Here is a 19,102-nt window from a genome sequence, read left to right as displayed (position 1 = left end):
CTTTGGCCTGGATTGTGGCAAGCCTAATTGGCTCCCTGCTTTTATTTTTGCCTGACACCCACACACAGCCTTAAATCAGAACATGTTAGTGTTCTGCATAAAACCCTTCCAAGGCTCAACAAAGTCTCCATTCTTTGACACAGCCCACAGGCCCTGCATGCTCTGGCCCCCGCCCACCTTCCCACTCCATCCTGGGCCTCTTCCCCTAGGCTTGAAACTTCAGCTACACTGATTTTCTTTCAGCTCCTTGACCCATGCAGAACTTACCCTGAAAAGGCACCTACTGCTCTCAGCGAGGAATGTCTCTGCCCAACTTTTCCCAAGGCTAACTCCTCACTCTTGACTTCAAGTTCAGCATCACCTCCTCACTTTCCCTGACTGCTTCATCTTAGGTAGCTTTTATTCTCTATTCTAGCCCCTTGTTTTTGTCCCAGCCTTTTACTTCAACTTGTAATTATGTATTTGTCTTCTCCATTAAAAATTAACTTTATCGGGCAAAAGGCCTCAGCTGTCTTGTTCACTGAAGTATCCCACCATGCACACAGGGCCTGGCATATATCAGGCACTCAATCAAGCACTCACTATCTGCTGAATGAACGGACAGGTTCCCAGGGAGGTTCCTGAGCTGCCTGGGGTGTCACAGACAGGTTGCATCCCCCTTAATTAAACAAACAAAATTAGCCAGGCACAGTGGCTCATGATTGTAATTCCAGCACTCTGGGAGGCAGAGGTGGAAGGATTGCTTGAGCCTAGGAATTTGAGACCATCACTGGCAACATAGCAAGATCTCATCTCTTTGATGTAGCTAAAATAAAAATATTAGCTAGACGTGGTGGCCTGCACCTGTGCTCCCAGCTACTTGGGAAGCTGAGGCGGGAGGTCGAGGCTGCAGTGAGCCACCGCCATGCCACTGCACTCCAACCTGGGTGATAAAACGATACCTTTGCTCAAAAAACAAAACAAAAAAAAAAAAACCAAACCCAAACAAACCTGGGAACAGACTGAATAGTCTCCATCTCAAGATTTCCTCCTTCTATTGGAATTAACCAGTTGGTTGCTTGTACTGGCATGGGGCAACCAGTCTTAGCCCAGTTTTAATAGATCCCTGTTTGGTGTTACCCAACAGAGCAGACCACTCGGCCCTCAGCCACAGAATAAGTTTAAGAAATAAAGTGTGGCATGCTTCATTCTACAGGTAGGGAGGCTGAGGCTGGGGAGCCGCCCCTGGCTGTCCCTGGAAATCCCTCTACCCTACAAGAATCGTCCCAGCCATCTCTTTAGCGTAAAGGTGAGGAACAAATCTCAGCCACGATCCAAAGAAAGCTTGGTATTTTTAGCACCAAGGCCAGAAGGAGAGTGTCCTTACTTCTCGGTTTACAAAGAAATAAAAACCATTTCCCCTTCCATCTTTTGAAGACTACCCCCGCCCCCAGGCTCCAAAGCCGGGCAGGAACGCCTCTTATCTCCACCACAGCCATTTTCCTAATCCTTCGCCCGCTCTCCACGGTCATTCCGTGTATCCCTCGAGACGCCGCCTCCCACAGCTCGTGCTTCTCCCAGGTTCGGCTCTGACAAGGCCAGGGCGGCGTCTGCGCAGCGCAACGGCTCAGAGAGCTCCCGGCGGCCACAAGTGCCCGGCCCCGGGCCAGGCCCGGCCTGCGCCGCACATCCACACGGAGGGCGCGGAACCTGGCCGCCTCGAGCCTACGGCACCGCCCAGAGCGGGACAAAGGGGCGGGCCGGCGAACCGGCCTCGCGGTCCCCGGTGCCGCGCGGGCCTGGAGGCGGGGCGTGGTGGGGGAGGGGCGAGCCGGCGGGGGCGGGGCGGGGCAAAGGCGGGCCCAAGCGCGCGGGGCCGCACCGGGCGGCGCAGGGAAGCGGCGCCCCTTCCTCGGCAGCCGGCAGGCGCCGCGCCTCCGGCCCCGCCCCTCTGCGCCCCGCCCCCGCCGCTCGGACGGCCCGAGTCGCGCCCTCCCACCCCGCGCCGCCGAACTTGCTCTAACTTCCTCGGCCGAGCCGGGCCGCGCCGCCGCTGCCGCCGCCGCGCGCGGGTGAGTAGAGCGCGGAGACTCGGCTGGGGCGTCGGGGCCTGCCCCCTTCTTTGTCTGAGGCCGACTTCCCCGAGCGTCCTCCGGGGGCGAGGGCTGCTCCCCAGGTCCCTGCTTGGCCCCTCAGCCTCCTTCCCCGCCTGCCCGGGAGCGGCCCCACGGGCGGTGCTGGCTTTGTCTGCCAGGATCGCTTGCTAGAGGTTGGAGGCCTCGGCCGGGACCCGGCTGAGCCGAACTCCGGCGCCCGGCGGACGAGAGCCGCGGCGGTCCCGGGGCCGGCACTCCTGGTTCGGTAGCCCTCGCCCCATCCGCGCGCCCCGGCGAGTGCGCGCCCGGGCCGGGCGGGGTGAGGGCGACGGGAAGTCTGGACGGCCGCTGCTGCTCGGAGCTCTGCTTCTTGTCCCCAGCAGCGAGCTCTGGGATGGGTGCCCCTTTCGGCTCAGCCACCCACCTTCGGTCCCCCGGAGCTCGGGTCCGGGGTGGGGGTGGGCGTAGGCCGGGGCGGGCCACCCTTTCCTCCTGCCCCGCCGTGGTCGTGGTCAGTCTGCCACGCCGCCGTGGGTCCCACTCTGCCCGGCTTGGGTTTGGGGCGGCCGGAGTTTGAGTAGGCGGTGACCCAGCTTCTCCCCGTTAGTCGTGTGGGGTTGTGCTTGGGAGCAAAGCCTGACCCCTTGACCTAGCCGAAGTTCTGGTAGAGTGAGGTTTGTGGCTGCGGAGTGTGCTGGTCCCGGGCCGCTGCTGCTTCTCCTCCACCCCCAGGGGTGGGGTGCGGGTGGGTAGGAAGTGCCTGTGTGAGGGTGTGTGGAGAGACTTTGGCCCTCGGACCGCTGGAGCACTTGTGTTGGGGACTTAAAGTTGATCTCCGGCGAGAAGCGGTCTGTGCTAGGGGGAGTCGGGGGAAGTTGTGGGCCCGGGTACTGTCCTGGTGCTGGGCGCGGAGCGGTGGTGAGTGCGGCGGTGTCACACACACTCCTTGGGTGTCCTGGCGCGGCTATCCGCGAGGTCAGGCGGTCTTGAGCGGCAGTGCAGAGCATAGTATTGGAGCCTCTGCAGGTGTGCTCCTGGCAGTGGTCTGCTCTCCAGGGGATCCTCCTCCTTTAAGGGGTTGTTCTTGGGCTAGTGAGAGAGTGGCCTGCCAAATCCTCAAAAGTAGCCTTCCCCTCGCCCCTTGACCTTGAAGTCTGGAAGCAGTTAGTGCCTGCTGAGTGCTCCGGCTACCCTTCTCAATTTGTGAAGGGAAACCTGGGGACAGGCCATCGGAGCAGCCCTATGTCCTTGCCACATTTAAGCCAGCCAAGTGGTTGGTGGGGGCGGCCTTCCTTCCAGGGATCTTCCTGGGCCCTGGCACCCCCAGAATGAAGCCCAGACTCCACCATCATGGCCCTGTATGCCTTTCTATCCCCTTAGCTGCCGGTGTGATCGTAGCCTCAAATTGCTGGGCTCAAGAGAACCTCCCACCTCAGCCTCCCAAAGCACAGGGATTACAGGTGTGAGCCACCACATGCAGTCCGATCCCATCCCACCCCGATCCCTAACGTTAGTGACAGGCCCTGGAAACCCAGGGCCACCAGATGTATTTTCCCCTTGCTTCTCATTGTGTTGCACCCCAACTTCAGTTGGAGACTTTCTGGGTATGTCCATCCCCGCATCTCTGAACTCCACTGCTTGGACCACCTAATGTCATCCTCAGTTTACTTAACAAAGCATGGTTGAGATTTCTGTGGGGTGCGAGGCATTGTTGCAGGCACTATTCCAAGTCTGGAAAGTCCCTCACCAGCTGTAAACTTGGTGTGGTCTTAGAACCCAGGCTGGACGTGGCATCGGTGCTCAGTAGTGTTTATTGATCTGAGCTTGATCTCAGCACAGCAGAATCATTCAGGGAGACGGGGGTCTGAGTCCATGGGTGCTTCTGAAGGTTTGTGGCTGCCCCAGGAAGAAAGGGCATGGAGCTGCAGAATGGTTGGGTGCCCAGGGAAGTGTCCCCCTTCACCAGCTGGGCAGCTGTGCTAGTCTCTGAGGACTGGTGAGGGTCCTTCCCATGTGGAAAGTGGCAGGATGAAGTGGTAGAGGAGATGGCCCTGCCCTGAAGGTTGCGGTGGCAGTGAAGTGACGTTCCCTGGGTTCTGGAACTATTTCCTGAGGCCACACTCTAGGCCACCATGTGCTCAGGAATTTGACCCATTTAACTTCAACTGAGGTAGAATTCGTTTTGGCAGTGCCTGTAAAGTGGCATTGTACCAGGCCTGGGAAAACTTTGCTGGTTTACAATCTAGTGAAGGACAAGATTATAGCAGTTATGTGGAAGGTTTCATAGTGATACTAATAGTGAGTTTATTGAGACTTACACCCTAGAAGCTTGACCTGTAATAATTCATTTAATCCTTGAAAACAACTGTGATGGCCGGGCGCAATGGCTCGTGCCTGTAATCCCAGCACTTTGGGAGGCCTTGGTGGGTGGATCACCTGAGGTCAGGAGTTCGAGACCAGCCTGACCAACATAGTGAAACCCTGTCTCTACGAAAAATACAAAATTAGCTGGGCGTGGTGGCACATGCCTGTAATCCCAGTTACTTGGGAGGCTTGAGGCAGCAGAATTGCTTGAATCCGGGAGGTGGAGGTTGCAGTGAGCCAAGATCGCGCCGTTGCACTCCAGTCTGGGCAATAAGAGCAAAACTCCCTCTCAAAAAAAAAAAAAAAAAAGAAAGAAAGAAAGAAAAAAACAAAACAACCGTGATGTCAACAGCTCCATTTTACAGATGAGGAAACTGTGGTCCCGAGAGGTCACAGAGTAACTTGCTTGAGGTCTCAATATGAGCTGGCTTTTCTCATTTCTTTCTTTCTTTTTTTTTTTTTTTTTGATATGGAGTCTCACTCTGTCGGCCAGGCTGGAGTGCAGTTGTGTGATCTCAGCTCACTGCAACCTCCACCTTCTGGGTTCAAGTGATTCTCCTGCCTCAGCCTCCCAAGTAGCTGGACTACAGGTGTGCGCCACCACACCCAGCTAATTTTTGTATTTTTAGTAGAGAGGGGGTTTCACCATGTTGGCCAGGCTGATCTCAAACTCCTGACCTCAAGTAATCTGCCTGCCTCGGCCTCCCAAAGTGCTGGGATTACAGGTGTGAGCCACCATGCCTGGCCAGGTTTTCTCATTTCTAATTTAGACAATACGTTCCTCTCAGAGGTGATTAAAATAGATTCATATACCGAACAATCCTGGCCCACAGTGGAACTAATGAGTGTTTTCAGTGAAGGTGCCCTTGTGTCCCTGCCTCTGAACACATCTCATCTGTCCAGCACAGCCTGGGCACATAGCAGGTACCCCAGAACCCCTGCTGGTTGGCGATGTAGCTTCTGTCTCCCTCAGGCCAGGGAATGGGAAGACCAACACTGCCACATGCAGAAGATTGGTGAGTCACTGCCTGAGTCTGTCTGGATAGATCACGGTTTGCTGTGGTAACAGCAATCCCCAAGTCTCAGAGGCTTAAAGCAACAGAGGTTTATTTCTTGTTCACACTGCATATTCATTTATCTTCTTTATGTTGTCCTCACTGGGGGGACCCATAGTGATTAGTGGGAACACTCCTGGTGGCTTGGACAGAGGGACAGAGAGCATGATGATCCCTGTTTCCTGCCATTGAGTCCTGGTGGCCTTTAAGATGCCTATGGGAAGGGGATTAGGCTCCTGCTGCCTGTCTCTGCCCTGCCTTGTCAGTCCTTGGACATTTTGCATGTTCCATCCCCTATCTGGATGTGGCCTGTAGGGGCAGCCACCTTTCCTAGAAGCAGAAGCAGGTAGCGCTCGCTACCCAGGCAGGCCTGGTCCTGATTCAGGGATTGAGCTTGCAGTCGTAGGGGTGTGGAAAGCAGTGGTGGTGAGGTGACTGAAGGTGGACTCCCACTGGGGATGGGATTGAGTGTGGGGCCAGATCCCTGGTCTGTAGAAGGGAGTAGGAACCCTCTGTTAGTTACGTTTTCCCCCTCAGGCCACCTTAGCAGGATTTTAAGGAGTCATTCACACTGTGGCCCTTGATTTTGTGCCTGGTCACCTGCTTGGTCTCTGGTGATTTCCCTTGGGGCTAGCAGACACTGTTGGAAGTGGTAAGGCCTCAGGTTCTTCCGCCTCATGATTAACTCACTCTCCTTAGGCATGTTTCCACCTTTTCCAGGGCCTCCGTTTTTCTACTAGTGGAGTGAGAGGTGGTGGTGGTCTCCAGCAGTGGTCCCACTCTTGGCAGGCCATCAGAGTACCCAGGTTGCTGCGTAGAGTGAAGTTTTGATAGCCTTTGGTCTAGGTGAATGCCAGCGTTTCAGTTTGCTTATCTTCCATTATAGCAGTGTCCTCTCTAACTGTGAATCAGGGAGGTTATTCATAGCATCTCCACATCCATTTTCTCCCTTAACTGCGTATGCTTTTGGTTTAGACAGGGCAAGTGGCCATGTTGGTAGAGCGCAGGCCCTGGCAGGGAGGCAGTGTCCAGTGCCTCTGCCGATTAAACGTGGAGATGTGAAGATGAATGGATGATGGTGAGGCAAGCTTTCAAGTTGCATCTACTTTCTAGTTGAGTGACCTACACAAGTCTTTGATTTTTTTTTTTTTTCTTCCTGGAAAAAAAAAGTTGTCAAATTTTCTCATCTGTAAAGTGAGAAGAATCAAGGCTGCCTTTCCTATTTCACTGGGTTGCAGTGAAGCATGAGTACACTGAGAAACAAGATCCAAAGCCCCGGAGTTAGGCCTGACACTGGTGTGAGACAGCTGCCATCTCTGGTGGCACTCAGCAAGTGCTCACCAGCAGCTGATTCTGGAAACCCCACTTCCTCCACTCTTGGGCTTGGTGGGGTTGGGTAGGGTTGGGTGGGGCTGTGGTTTTCTTTTAGGAGGCAGCAGGCCAGGCCTGGAGACCAGAGCTTAAGTGGGCCTGGGCAGGCTGGGGTTGAAACTCTTCACCCCTTGCGGTCTGTTCTGCCTCCCAACTGAGCAGCCAGGGAGAAGGCCTGGAGCCTGTGCCTTTCAGCTAGATAGCTGGAGGAACTGACTCCTCCCTCCTTAGGCTGTGCTGGCCTGAGCTGGGAGCCTGAGAGCTGGGGCAGTTGTCTCTAAAGTGGCTTCTGGGATTCTGGTAAGAGGTGAGCTCCTGGTGCTGCCTCAGAGTCTTTGTGGTTTCCTGGCATTTGGGAGAGCTGGAGTTGGGCTGTCCTGCATGGATAAGGTTTGGGGAGGGACCGGAACAAGGGGCTAGTGGACCTTCTCTGGGTTTTTCCTGCCTGACTATGTGTCCCAGCTGTTGAGGCCTGTGCTCCTGTACACTCCACGGCGTTGAGAGGAGTTCGTAGCCGTAACATCCAGGAGAGAGGCCCCAGAGCAGTGGAAGGAAATGTGTCTCTCCCGAATCACTTTTGTTTGTACCCCGAGGTCTGAGTGGTGATCCTGGGGATGCTGTGGGACTCTCAGCAGTAGGAGTGCGTCTGTCCCCAATCTGGGTGCCTGCCAGCTGTGCTCAGGGTCCTCTCCTGTGTCCCTGGGCCAGGCAGACAGGGTCTTTTTTGGGGCTTGGTAGGGGAGGTCAGCCACAGCCCCAGACCAAGTAGTTTACACACTCTGAGTGAGGGGTGGGAGCAATGGGTCCGGGAAGACTTAGGGAGCTGGTTAAAGAAAAACTTACTCTGACGCTTGTTAAACTGGTAAGGTAGTCTGTATTTACGACTTGCAGTAGGTGTAGGGATTATGGCAATGGGATTTTGCAGTAGGGGAGAGAGAGTGGGCCAACTTCAAATACAACAAAGAAGAGTGGGAACTTAAAGCCAAGGAGCGGAGTGTGGGGCCTCCTGAACATTTTTAAGAGGGTAGGGAAATTTTTACTAAACTTAGCTAACTGAATTCTTGTTGCAAGCAGGCCAGGGTGATCAGGTTTTATCTGGGAGATAGCAGAGGATGAGAAATACGATCAGATATCCAGGGTGATTAGATATTGAGGGTGGGGGATTCTGGTTAACAGGATTTTTGCTAAAACTAGGCTCTGACAGAATGGAGCTAGGAGCCCTAGGTCAGGACCAGGTGAGCAGAGGGCTCAGAGAAATAAAGTTTGGTCAGGGACAGAATCTCTGTCAGTATCCCGTGGCTGGCAGTGTCCTGTCCATTCTTCTTGCACTGGCCTGTCCCTCAGGAGACAGGTGTGAGTGGTCCTGAACTTGGGCCAGTGCAAGAATAGGGCACAGGTTTCTCTCCTTGTAGGTGTTCCTTCTTGTGTCACTCTCTTTTTTTCCAGAAACCTTGGTCCTTTTCAGCATCTGCTAGCCCCTTGTCCCTTGGCTCCCTTGCTCTTGGCCTGCTGGATTTCCCCTCTGCACCCAGGAAATTGCATGGACCTGAGTCCTCATTTCCCTACAACCCACCAATTTTGCTGCTTATAACAGCTATCCCCCGCTAGCCTTCTATTGCCAAACCTGTTGGCTGTCAGACCACAGCCATTTTATTCAGCCATTTTTTTTTTTTTTTTTTTTTTTTTTGCCCCCTGAAACTGAGCTCCTGCTGCAGTTTGTGTTTCCTGTTCTCCCTGTCCTGGACAAACCAGTCTGACAACTTTGTGGTTCTCTCTCCTGCCTCCATCAGCCTGGGAATTGACTGTCCCATTTGTCTGAGCTGGGCAGAGGGAGGTGCTGTGGGGGATCTCTTCCTCTTGCCTGGACTGCATACTCCTGGGGCCTTCTAGCCAGAGCTCCTGGGCATTTTGGCCATGGGAGCTTCACCAGCTTCCTTCTGTCTGAGGCCTTCAGGTCCCTGCATCCAGCCTACCTTGTTCCTCCTTCATGAGTGAGGCTCCTCCTTTTCTCTCTGGCCCTCCTCTCTGCTTGATCAGACTCTGCCTCTCTTGAGGGCCGGCTCCCTCCAGCGCCCCCTGCACAGGTGACCTTGTGTGGCCTGCCTCCTTTTCTTGAGGCTGATCTTGTCTCAACAGTCAGCTTTTCAGGAACCAGGCTCTTGCTGTAGTAAGGAAAACCAGTCAGCTGTGGATGGGGTCTTCCCTCCTTCCCAGAGGCTCTGTGGCCAGCTTCCACCCTTGCAGCAGAACAGTGGTGGTGACTGAACCCTGCTCTCTGCAGCCATCCTGCCTGCCACAATCATTGTGTTTTGTTACTCTAGTAGCTTCCTGTAAAATACAAGTGATAAACGTGGATAGGTTTTTGAGGGGGGCATGCCAAAATCAAAGTTGGTGGTAGTGGTGGGGGATTCATTCCCAAGGGCTCTGGGATGCTAAGTGTGTAAGCAAAGAGGAGCAAGTGGCATGTGCCCAGGATGGGGTGGGGTGGGCAGGTTTAGTTGAGGGCTCCTCTGGCATAGGGTAGCCTTGACACTCCCCTCTATGGCATGATCGATGAGGTGGCAAAGGCAGGTGCCAGGATTTGGTGTGTTGAGGATTAGTGCCTGGGGTGGGCTCTGCTCACTCCTGCAGAAAGACGGAGAGGGGCTGGTCTTGGTTTCACAGAGGATTGTGCGATTACAGGCAAGACCTGCTGAGGGCTTACATTGAGCCACAGACAGGAGCAGAATGAGATATGAGGGCTTCAAGTGCCAGTGTGATTCTCACTGTTGTGAGATCTCATTTGTGCCTTTTTTTTTTTTTTTCTTGAGACAGGGTCTCACTCTGTTGCCCAGGCTGGAGTGCAGTGCCCTATCACAACTGCAGCCTCCACCTTCCTGGCTCAAGCGATCCTCCCGCCTCAGCCTCCTGAGTAGCAGGGACCACAGGCATGCAGTACCACACCCAGCTAATTTTTTTTTTTTTTTTGAGACGGAGTCTCGCTCTGTCACCGAGGCTGGAGTATAGTGGCCGGATCTCAGCTCACTGCAAGCTCCGCCTCCCGGGTTTATGCCATTCTCCTGCCTCAGCCTATACCCAGCTAATTTTTAAAAATTTTTTGTAGAGGTTGGATCTTGCTGTGTTGCCTAGGCTGGTGTCAAACTCCTGGGCACTTCACTTGTGCTTCTTAATTCAGGGGCTACTTGTTGAACATATGTAGCAGTCTTCAGAAAGCATCTTATTCTGTAAGGGGAACCAAATATACCCATTCCCCTTCTCTGGCCTTCTTTCCCTGTGGTCTGGGCAGTCTTTGAGCTTGAGGTCATTAGGAGGTGTTTATTTCTGTCTGCTCTGGTGGCCTAGGGGGTGGCAGTGGGGTGGGATGGGATGTGATGGGATGTGATGTGATGGGGTGGGGTGGGGTGAGGTGGGGGAGTTATTCTACACAGATGGAGTTCTGTTTGTGAACCACTCCCTGCCTTCCACATCTCTCACTCAAATGGTCTGGCCGGTCCAGGTTCTAATGGTCATTGTGTCATTCCCCTCAGCAGCAGGAAAGGCTGGAATGGTTTTTGTATTGTTCCTTAGGGGGAAGAATCACTTGGAGGAAGTATATCAGTGCTTCTGAGTGCAGAGTATTTATTGACACGTCAGTTAAAGGAAGCTTTTAAACAACATATATGTATCCCTTTAGTGAGGAATAAATCTACAAGTGCATCTCATAGCTCCATTTTGCAGCTTCCGTTTCCTGGAAGGTACATGGAGTTTAGTGGTTAGGGAATGGGATTTTGAGCTGGGATTTTGGAGAAACTGTTTTTAGCCTGTCCTTGGAATTGGGCCAGGCCTAGAAATCTGTTGAAATAGCTTTCTTTAGTTGCTGAAACTGGGATGTTGTTCATAGCACTAGGACCTCGAGCTCCACTGATGACTGAGTAGGGAGGGGCTCAGAGAAGGGTCCCTGTGGAGGCCTGGGATGCCTGGGTTTCAGCCCCCTCTCCTGCATTGCGTACATTGCCTGGACCTTAGGGTCTTACAGTTTTATCACGAAGTGGGTTTGGCAGCAGATGGTCTGGTTTCTTTTGTGGCTTTGTCAGAATCTGCTCTTGCTCTTCTTAGGAAAACTTTCTATTTCGGGACTTGGGGTGGAGTCTTAAGTGAGTTGGTGAGTCTTTATTCCTGAGGCTGCCACTACCTGACCCCCTCCTTCCCCTTGATTCCTTCCCCCTCCCTGTTAACTCTGCCTTGTTCTAGGGAAACACCAGAAGCTGCCCTCAGACAGCTACAGGTAAAATTGTGTGTCCAGCCACAAACTTTAGGTGTTTTAAATATTAATTTAGGTTTAACATTTTTATTTACAAAAATGTATACATGATGAAAAACACATAACAAAGATACACAGTGAAAACTCCTGTTTCTATCCCTGACCCCTTCAGTTCTACTCCTCTGAGGCCCCTGTCACCAGATGTTCAGTGCCTAGTCAAGCGTGTCCGTATTCCTCTCTTGTTTATTACCCCAGTGGTAAACTAATTACGCTGTTTTGCACTTCCTGATTTTTACTCTAAAAATTTATCCCAGGATTGTTCCATTTTAGCACATAGTTTAGTCCTTTCTTTTTAACAGCAGTGCATGATTCTGCTGTACAGTGAATGATGACTCACTTTACCAGCCCCCTATTGATGGATTTTGAGGTTTCTTTCAGTATTTTGTTTCTATAGGCTAAGCTGCAGGAGTGTCTTATGCATGCTCTAGGTCTGTAGTGGAAATGACTAGATGTGGAGTTACTGCATTAGGTGTGTAAAAGGAAAAGAAACATGCAGCTTTGATTCCGAAAGGGGGAATGAAAGTTTACGAAGTTTTATTTTGGAGGGATCTTGGCCTTCTACAGAGACAAGAGCTGGAGAAACTACTGGGAAGGCATGAGGGGTGCCAGCGTGTTGGTTCCCACCCAGGTCCGTCTTTGGTTCAGTTCGGCCAGCCTGTCCCCATAAGCTCCATATTTACAGCCCTTGGCTGGCCCTGTGGGTCATGCTGCCTGTGCCCCCAAAAGTGTGAGGAGTCAGCCAGAGCGAGCTGGGGTGTAGGGTGGGGGAGCAGGCTTCTCATAGTGGGTTCCAGCGGCCTCAGGACTTTGCAGGACCTGTGTAGGGTGCGAAGGGGGAGCCTTGGTTGCAACAAGCTGGAGCTGGCGTCAGCTTTTAGAGGAGCAGATTTTCCTGCAGTGTCAGGGGTTGGTGTGAGGATCAGCCCCCTGCTCTGGTCTCCCTTGGCCTTTCGTTGCTCTGCAGACCTCTCTGTTCAGGCCACATTGGGCCTGATTGCCACCCTGTGATTTTAAAAGCCTGTGTAAAGGGCACCTGGTGAAAATAATAGATGGGTTTTATGTTTTTTTTTTTTTTTTTTTTTTTTTTTGAGACGGAGTCTTGCGCTGTCGCCCAGGCTGGAGTGCTGTGGCCGATCTCAGCTCACTGCAAGCTCCGCCTCCCGGGTTCCCGCCATTCTCCTGCCTCAGCCTCCCGAGTAGCTGGGACTACAGGCGCCTGCCACCTCGCCCGGCTAGTTTTTTTTTTGTATTTTTTAGTAGAGACGGGGTTTCACCGTGTTAGCCAGGATGGTCTCGATCTCCTGACCTCGTGATCCGCCTGTCTCGGCCTCCCAAAGTGCTGGGATTACAGGCTTGAGCCACCGCGCCCGGCCGGTTTTATGTTTTGAGCAGGCGCTTCCTTTCAGAACAGAAACGGGGTATGGTTCTTCCTGGGATGAGCGGGGAAGGAGGAACAGTCGTGAGGGCATGTTGGAGGCGCCCACTCCGTGTTGGGAGCTCTCTGGTTGTTTCCCTGTGTGGCTCTCACTGCCCCATGCCAGGGCAGGGTGGGAAGCAGGGAGATTTTAGGGCTGGCTGTCAGATAGTCCTCCTAAATAGACCCTGACCTGGTGGGTTTGAGATCTGTGTCCCTGCCATGGCTCCCCCACCCTTCTAGTCAGAGAACTTCTCACCATTGCAGTTACATGCAGTCCCTGTGAGAAGGCCAGAGCTTCCCATGTGCAGCTCGTTGTCTGGGCCTGGGTCCTTGATAGCACAGAGGTTTCTATTGTGGCCTGGTGGCAGTGCGGGCTGACCTGTGGGGTTGAGGAGGCGGGACCTGGGGCCTCACAGTGGAGCTATTCAGGGGCTCTGCCCTGATTCCTGCTGTTTCCCATTGTAGGTTTTTTTTGGGGGGTGTGGTGGGAGGGGACTAGAAAAGGAGGCGAGGGGGAGAGGGAGTGGTCAGTGCAGCTATTGTTGCTGGTAGCAGGAGCCCATTATGCTTAATAGAGGTCCATTTGCAGAGAGCCTTGAGCCACTCCAAGGCCCATGATGTGTTCTCAGATTCTAGTTTCTGCCTCTGTCAAGATCCCCCTTCGCCCTTCTCAAGTCCCTGTGCTTGCCTGGAACACCTCTAGGTAAGAGTTCTGAGCAGCTGGGCAAGGAGCAGGAGTGGCCGGTGCCAGGCTTGTCGGCCACCTGCCCACTGCTTTGGGGAGTGAGTTCTGCCCAGTCTTCCTGGCCCAGCTGTGCCTTTGGGTGGGGGCCAGGCACGTGCCTGGGTTGCTGTTAGTCTCCCAGGCCCCCTACTTTCTTTGTGCCTCAGTGCTCAGCGCAGTGTCCCCTGTTCTCACGCGAGCACTCAGCTGCTGAAAAGCCTGTGTGCTGGCAGCTCAGCCTGCAGCCACCCCCGCTGCAGGAGCCACAGCCATTTTCCTTTGTTCTGCCATCTCCGGGCTCTTGAATCTCAGGCTGGCAGCGGGCAGCAGGCAGCCAGCACACAGTGCCGGCGGAGTGGAAACCCTTGTGACATGAATCTGCCCACTGAGCCAAAGGCATGGCAGCCCCGTGACTGCACCCCTAATTCCTCTGGCTGTACCCCTGTCTCCCAGCCATGCTGAGAGAAGCACAGAGTCTCCCCTCTTACTGGATCACAAAGATAGTGACACCTACAGTGGGAACAGAGAGAGGTCTCACCTGTTTTGGGCCACCGAGGGTGCACACTAAAGAGAGAGCGAGTTAGCCTCCAGGTCTTCGGCAGAAAAAGCCACTCCGAGGCACAAAGGATGCTCGTTCTTAATCTCCTGGTGCTTGTTGAAAACAGAGGCAGGATTGGTTGAGAATATTTTTATTTTGGTCTCTGTGGTTGTGAGGACTTTTCTCTAACTGAGGGGAACTGTCCCCTGCTCCTTCATATCTGAATCTCTCCTTTCTCTCCCCAACCACTTTTTGGTGGGCAAAATGAGCATTCTCTCTGAGGGTGCAATTTTAGCTCTGTGTGGGGTTGCAGGCGGGGTGAAGGCCACTCTCACCCACTGTCTGACTTCTCTATCTGAGGTGTGCCCGCCCCAACCCATACTGTCTCCTTTCTAAACCACAGCCAGAATCTGTAAGGCACCTGCCTTTGAAATAGAGTTGTTTTGTATAGAACTCCTAACTCCCACTAGTTTTCATGTGTTTAGCGTTTTATCTTACCCTTTCAAAACCCATCCTGGCTGTCTTATTTGATTCTCTTATCAGCCAAGTCTTACAAATCAGGAAGCAAGCCTCAGCCCCAGATAGGGTTGCACCTTGGAGTGTCCTCATTTTATTTTATTTTTTGACATGGAATCTTGCTCTGTTGCCCAGGCTGGAATGCAGTGGCATGAGTATGGTTTAGTGTAGCCCCGGCCTCCCAGGCTTAAGTGATCTTCCTGCCTCAGCTTTCCCAGTAGCTGAGACCACAGGCACGTACCACCATGCGCAACTAATTTTTAAAAAATTTTCATAGAGACAAGCTCTTGCTATGTTGCCTTGGCTGTTCTCGAACTCGTCATCTGGGTTCAAGCTGTCCACCTCAGACTCCCAAAGTGCTAGGATTATAGGTGTGAGTCACAGCACCCAGCCCTTATTTTAGCAAATGTTGTAGCACCTACAGGACTCAAAGCAAAAAGATCTGGTGCTCACCTTGAAAGGCATTGAAACACAGATGCCACTTTGCCGGGGGAGGGGGGTGCGGGGGGGTGGGGTATGTTAACAGAAAAACCAAAGTCTCTAAAATATTTTAAAGAGGTTTATTCCAATCCAGTGAGTGTCTGTGGCCCGGGAAAAGCACTGTAGTCTCAAGAGGTCCAGGGAAAGGGTGCCTGAGGCTGTCGGATTACAGTTTTGTTTTACACATTTTAAGGAGGCAAAAGTTACAGGCAAAAGCATAAGTCAGTACATGGAAGATATGCATTGGTTAACCCCAGAAAGGTGGGATATCGTGAAACGGGCTTACAGGTCATAGGTGCGTTCAGAGATTCTTTAGTTTGCAATTAGTTAAAGGAGTAAAGCTTTGTCCAAAAATTTAGAGTCAGCAGAAAGGACTGGTAAGATAAGGAAGTCCATTAACCAATACACTGGGTTACAGCAGTGGGGTGAGTGACTTAACCCTTGTCTGTCATGGCCTTCGATCCTCTTTATATTTCGATATCTTATTGTCACGAAGAGTCTTGTTTCTTAGTCTTTTTTTTTTTTTTTTTTTTTTTTTTTTGAGACGGAGTCTCGCTCTGCCGCCCAGGCTGGAGTGCAGTGGCCGGATCTCAGCTCACTGCAAGCTCCGCCTCCCGGGTTCCCGCCATTCTCCTGCCTCAGCCTCCCGAGTAGTTGGGACTACAGGCGCCCGCCACCTTGCCCGGCTAGTTTTTTTGTATTTTCTTAGTAGAGACGGGGTTTCACCGTGTTAGCCAGGATGGTCTCGATCTCCTGACCTCGTGATCCGCCCGTCTCGGCCTCCCAAAGTGCTGGGATTACAGGCTTGAGCCACCGCGCCCGGCCTTGTTTCTTAGTCTTAATGATCTCTGTTTTAATATTAATGATGGTCAGTTGTTGTATCTAAATCCCGAAATGGAGGAGGTATGTAATGAGGCCTTTCCAACCTCCCTTGTCGTCGTGGCCAAGAGCTGTTTTTCAGGTTTCTCTGGGGTCCTCGTGGCCAAGAGGGTTTGTTTAGTTGGTTATGGGGCTTAGAATTTTATTTTTAGTTTACAGGTTGTTGGACCCAAACAAGACTGGGAAAGTCACGATCAAGGCAGCTCAGTGTTCTTTCTGGGAAAAACACATGAATGTAGAAGCTGGGGTTTGAATTTTGGCTTCCTGGGTGACCTTGGCGGGTCACTTCCTGGGGTGCAGATTCTGACTGGAAAATGGAAGTGTTGCTTAGAGGAACTTCGGGAACATTTTAGCTGTAACCCTTGGAGTTCTGTGACTCTAACTCCAAAATGGTTGGTCACGACCTGGAATCTCTCTTGCCAACTCAGGATCCTTTGGAAGAAAATGTCATCAGATGGAATTAACAAAGGGCCCCTCTTTTCCTGGGCGTTTCAAGCGGTGGTGATGATCACCTCAAAAGATGCCCGTAGTTTTCAAGTGGAAACCGATCCACCCGGAGCCCAAACACACACTCCCAGTTCTCAGGTGCTGAGTGTCGCCCCTGGAGCTCACTGATAAGTAGTCTTACCTTGGACCTTGCCTTGGCTTTTCTTGGAAATGGCACATTACTTTTGTTTATTAGTGTAGCCCCTCTCTTGTGAAGTGGAATCCAGGGAGAGGGAAGTAAAGCTTTTAATTTTGCCTCTTGCCAAAGTGAGGCCAAGCTCTTAAATGTAAAAACAAACTTGTTAAAAGTAAAAACGAAAACAATATCCCCATGCCTCTTTGAGGGTGGAGACTCGGTTTAAATTTTGCCTCTATTTTGTTAATAGGTTCTAGGAGACAAAATGTTCTTTTCCTGGTAACCTTTCAGGCTGTGTTTCTGGCCCTTTATCTGCCTTTCCTGGCCCAGCCTCCATCCTCTGGGCCCGCCAGCCCTAACGAGCACTGCGTGCCAGGCCCCCCTGTGCCTGCTGCCCGTCTGACTTCCTCCCATTGTCTTCAGGGTACAGCCTGTGTCACTACTGCTGTAGGCTGTGTGTCTGCTGGGCACGACACAGGAGGGCGGTAGTCTTGGAAGAGGCAGGTCTCTATCATTTGGTTAGAGTAGCTTTTACAGCTGATAAATGGGAATAAAAATAATCTGTGAGAATCCAGTGGGATGCACCAAAATCCCGAACAAATCCCAAAATTAAAGCATTTCTCCAGGGAAGCTGATTGCATCCTCGCAAATCAAGCACAATAAAGATGGGTGGCTTTCTTCCCATGACGTGCTTGAATGGTTGTTTTCCTTCTGTGTGTCAGTGTTACATCCTTACTATTCAAAGTGCCATCTACAGACCTGCTGATAGGCAGGATGGGCATCACCTGGGAGCTTACTGCACTGTAGAACCTTGGGGGCCTCCACCCAGATCAGCTGAATCAGAATTTGCATTGTTAACAAAGTGACCCAAGTGATTCGAATGCTCTTTTAAAATTTTTATTTTTTATTTTTTGTGAGATAGGGTCTGACTCTGCACTCAGTGGTACAATTAAGGCTTGCTACAACCTTGACCTCCTGGATTCAAGCAATCCGCCAAAGTGCTGGGATTGCAGGCCCAAGCCACCGTGCCTGGCCCGAATGCACTTTCATGTTTGAGAAGCATAGCCTCAGCCAGCCGCACTGTCATGCTTGCGCCTTTGCTTTGTTAGTCTGTTTTGTGGTTTTGCAGTCTTCACCCGCTTGCTTTCCTGAAAGTTGCCGACTTTAAACAGGTTCACCAGCCCCGGCTCTGCAGTCCTTCCCCTCTGGGTGTGCAGTGTACAGCAGTTATTCCTCGGTGCTGGCGATGTCTTGGGAATGGAGCTAGATCGAGAAAGCCCCCTTGGCCCACAGCCCTGCTGTCGAGGTTATCTTTGGGGCATGGGTGTGGGGGTGGGGGATAACTGGAGCCCTCCTGGGTGAAAGGGCAGCCCTAAGCCTCCCTGGCCATCTGGTGCCACTCGCCCCGCCCTGTTCCAGCTGGAGAACAGGATCAGAATCAGGTCATAAATGTTGTTTGCTTTTGGAAGAAACACAAAGCATTTTCTATAAAGATGTTTTGGTGTATGTTGAAGATAAATAAATAGTCCAGAAGAGGGACTGTAAATTTGTATTTTATAGTAGTTTTGCAGCAGAAAACAGTTTGAGGTGGCTGTCCTGATTTCACTGTACTGCCTGCACAACACCTGCATTCTGGCGAAGGTTGGGGCTTTGTGGGGAAGAGCTTGCGTCCCTGGGAATGAGACCCTGACTCTCCTGCTCAGCTACCCAAGGGGCCCCCTGCCTTTCTAGCTCTGTTTTAGGGGATGATCTGCTTTCTCCTGACTCTTGATTTCCTCTCAGCCTTTTCTAGTAGTTTCTCACCCTTGATTTGCAGTTTAAAAAATTCTGTCCCTGCTTCCTCCTCTCTTTTGACATTCGCAAGGCACACTTAGTTTTATTTTTCCCCATTGGGCTTCACTTTTCATGGCTTCTTTGGAAAGGATTTTTGTTTGTTTGTTTTGTTTTAGCTCTGTAAATCTTTTTCCCCCGGGCTGGGGGAGGCAGGCCTGGGGTGGGCTGGAAAGTGTCCCATCCTAGACTCAGAAGTTTTCCAGCTTGCCATCCTTTGAGGTGGGGTTTTTGTCTTAAAACACAGTATGGTTGTCCCTTGGTGTCCTGTCTCCAAGGGAGATTGGTTTTAGCCCCCGCACTTAGTAGTATTTGCATATAACCTATGTACTTCCTCCCATATACTTTAAATCATCTCTAGATTACTTATAATAACTCATACAATGTAAATGCAATATAAGTATTATATAATTTAAAGCATTTGTACTTTTTTTTTCTTTTCTTTTTGAGACAGAGTCTTGCTCTGTTGCCCAGGCTGGTGAGCAATGGCGCATTCTCAGCTCACTGCAACCTCCACCTTCCAGATTCAAGCAATTCTCTTGTCTCAGCTTCCTGAGTAGCTGAGACTATAGGCGTGCGCCACCAGGCCCAGCTAATTTTTCTGTTTTAATTAGAGACGGGGTTTCACCATATTGGTCAGGTTGTGTTGAACTTCTGACCTCAGGTGATCCACTCCCCTCGGCCTCCCAAAGTGTTGGGATTACAGGTGTGAACCGCTGTGCCCAGCCTTTCCTGAATATTTTTGATCCTGGTTACTTGAATCTGTGGATATATGGAAGACCGACAGTATATTCTAGCTGACTGTGCAATTTTGTGTACAAAGATTTTTAAGCATCTTATAGCCATAATTTTTATGCCTTTCAGGCATGGAAACAGAGAATGAGGAGCAAATATAATTCTAAACTCTCTTATGTAGTGTCTTTGTGACCTG

At 51.7% G+C, this 19,102-nt stretch overlaps 1 protein-coding gene across 6 annotated transcripts in view; it reads left to right on the top strand.

Moving 5' to 3' along the window:
• Positions 1-1,989: 1,989 nt before the first annotated feature.
• The window catches only part of TSPAN14 (tetraspanin 14), a 64,450-nt gene continuing 47,337 nt past the window's right edge, over positions 1,990-19,102 (top strand). For 4 of the 6 annotated variants that reach the window (XM_074001663.1, XM_045399974.2, XM_065520811.1 and 1 more), the window contains exon 1: positions 1,990-2,051. The gene's annotated coding sequence lies outside the window, so the exon portion shown is untranslated. Of the gene's footprint in view, positions 2,052-13,146; positions 13,286-19,102 lie in introns of those variants that run through there. The other 2 variants (XM_074001664.1, XM_005565281.4) reach the window with 1 other exon arrangement.

Source organism: Macaca fascicularis, chromosome 9, assembly GCF_037993035.2.
Source record: "Macaca fascicularis isolate 582-1 chromosome 9, T2T-MFA8v1.1".
NCBI classification, from domain to species: domain Eukaryota; kingdom Metazoa; phylum Chordata; class Mammalia; order Primates; family Cercopithecidae; genus Macaca; species Macaca fascicularis.
The sequence above is the reverse complement of the archived record's forward strand: the minus strand, read 5'-3'. Positions and strand labels throughout refer to the sequence as shown.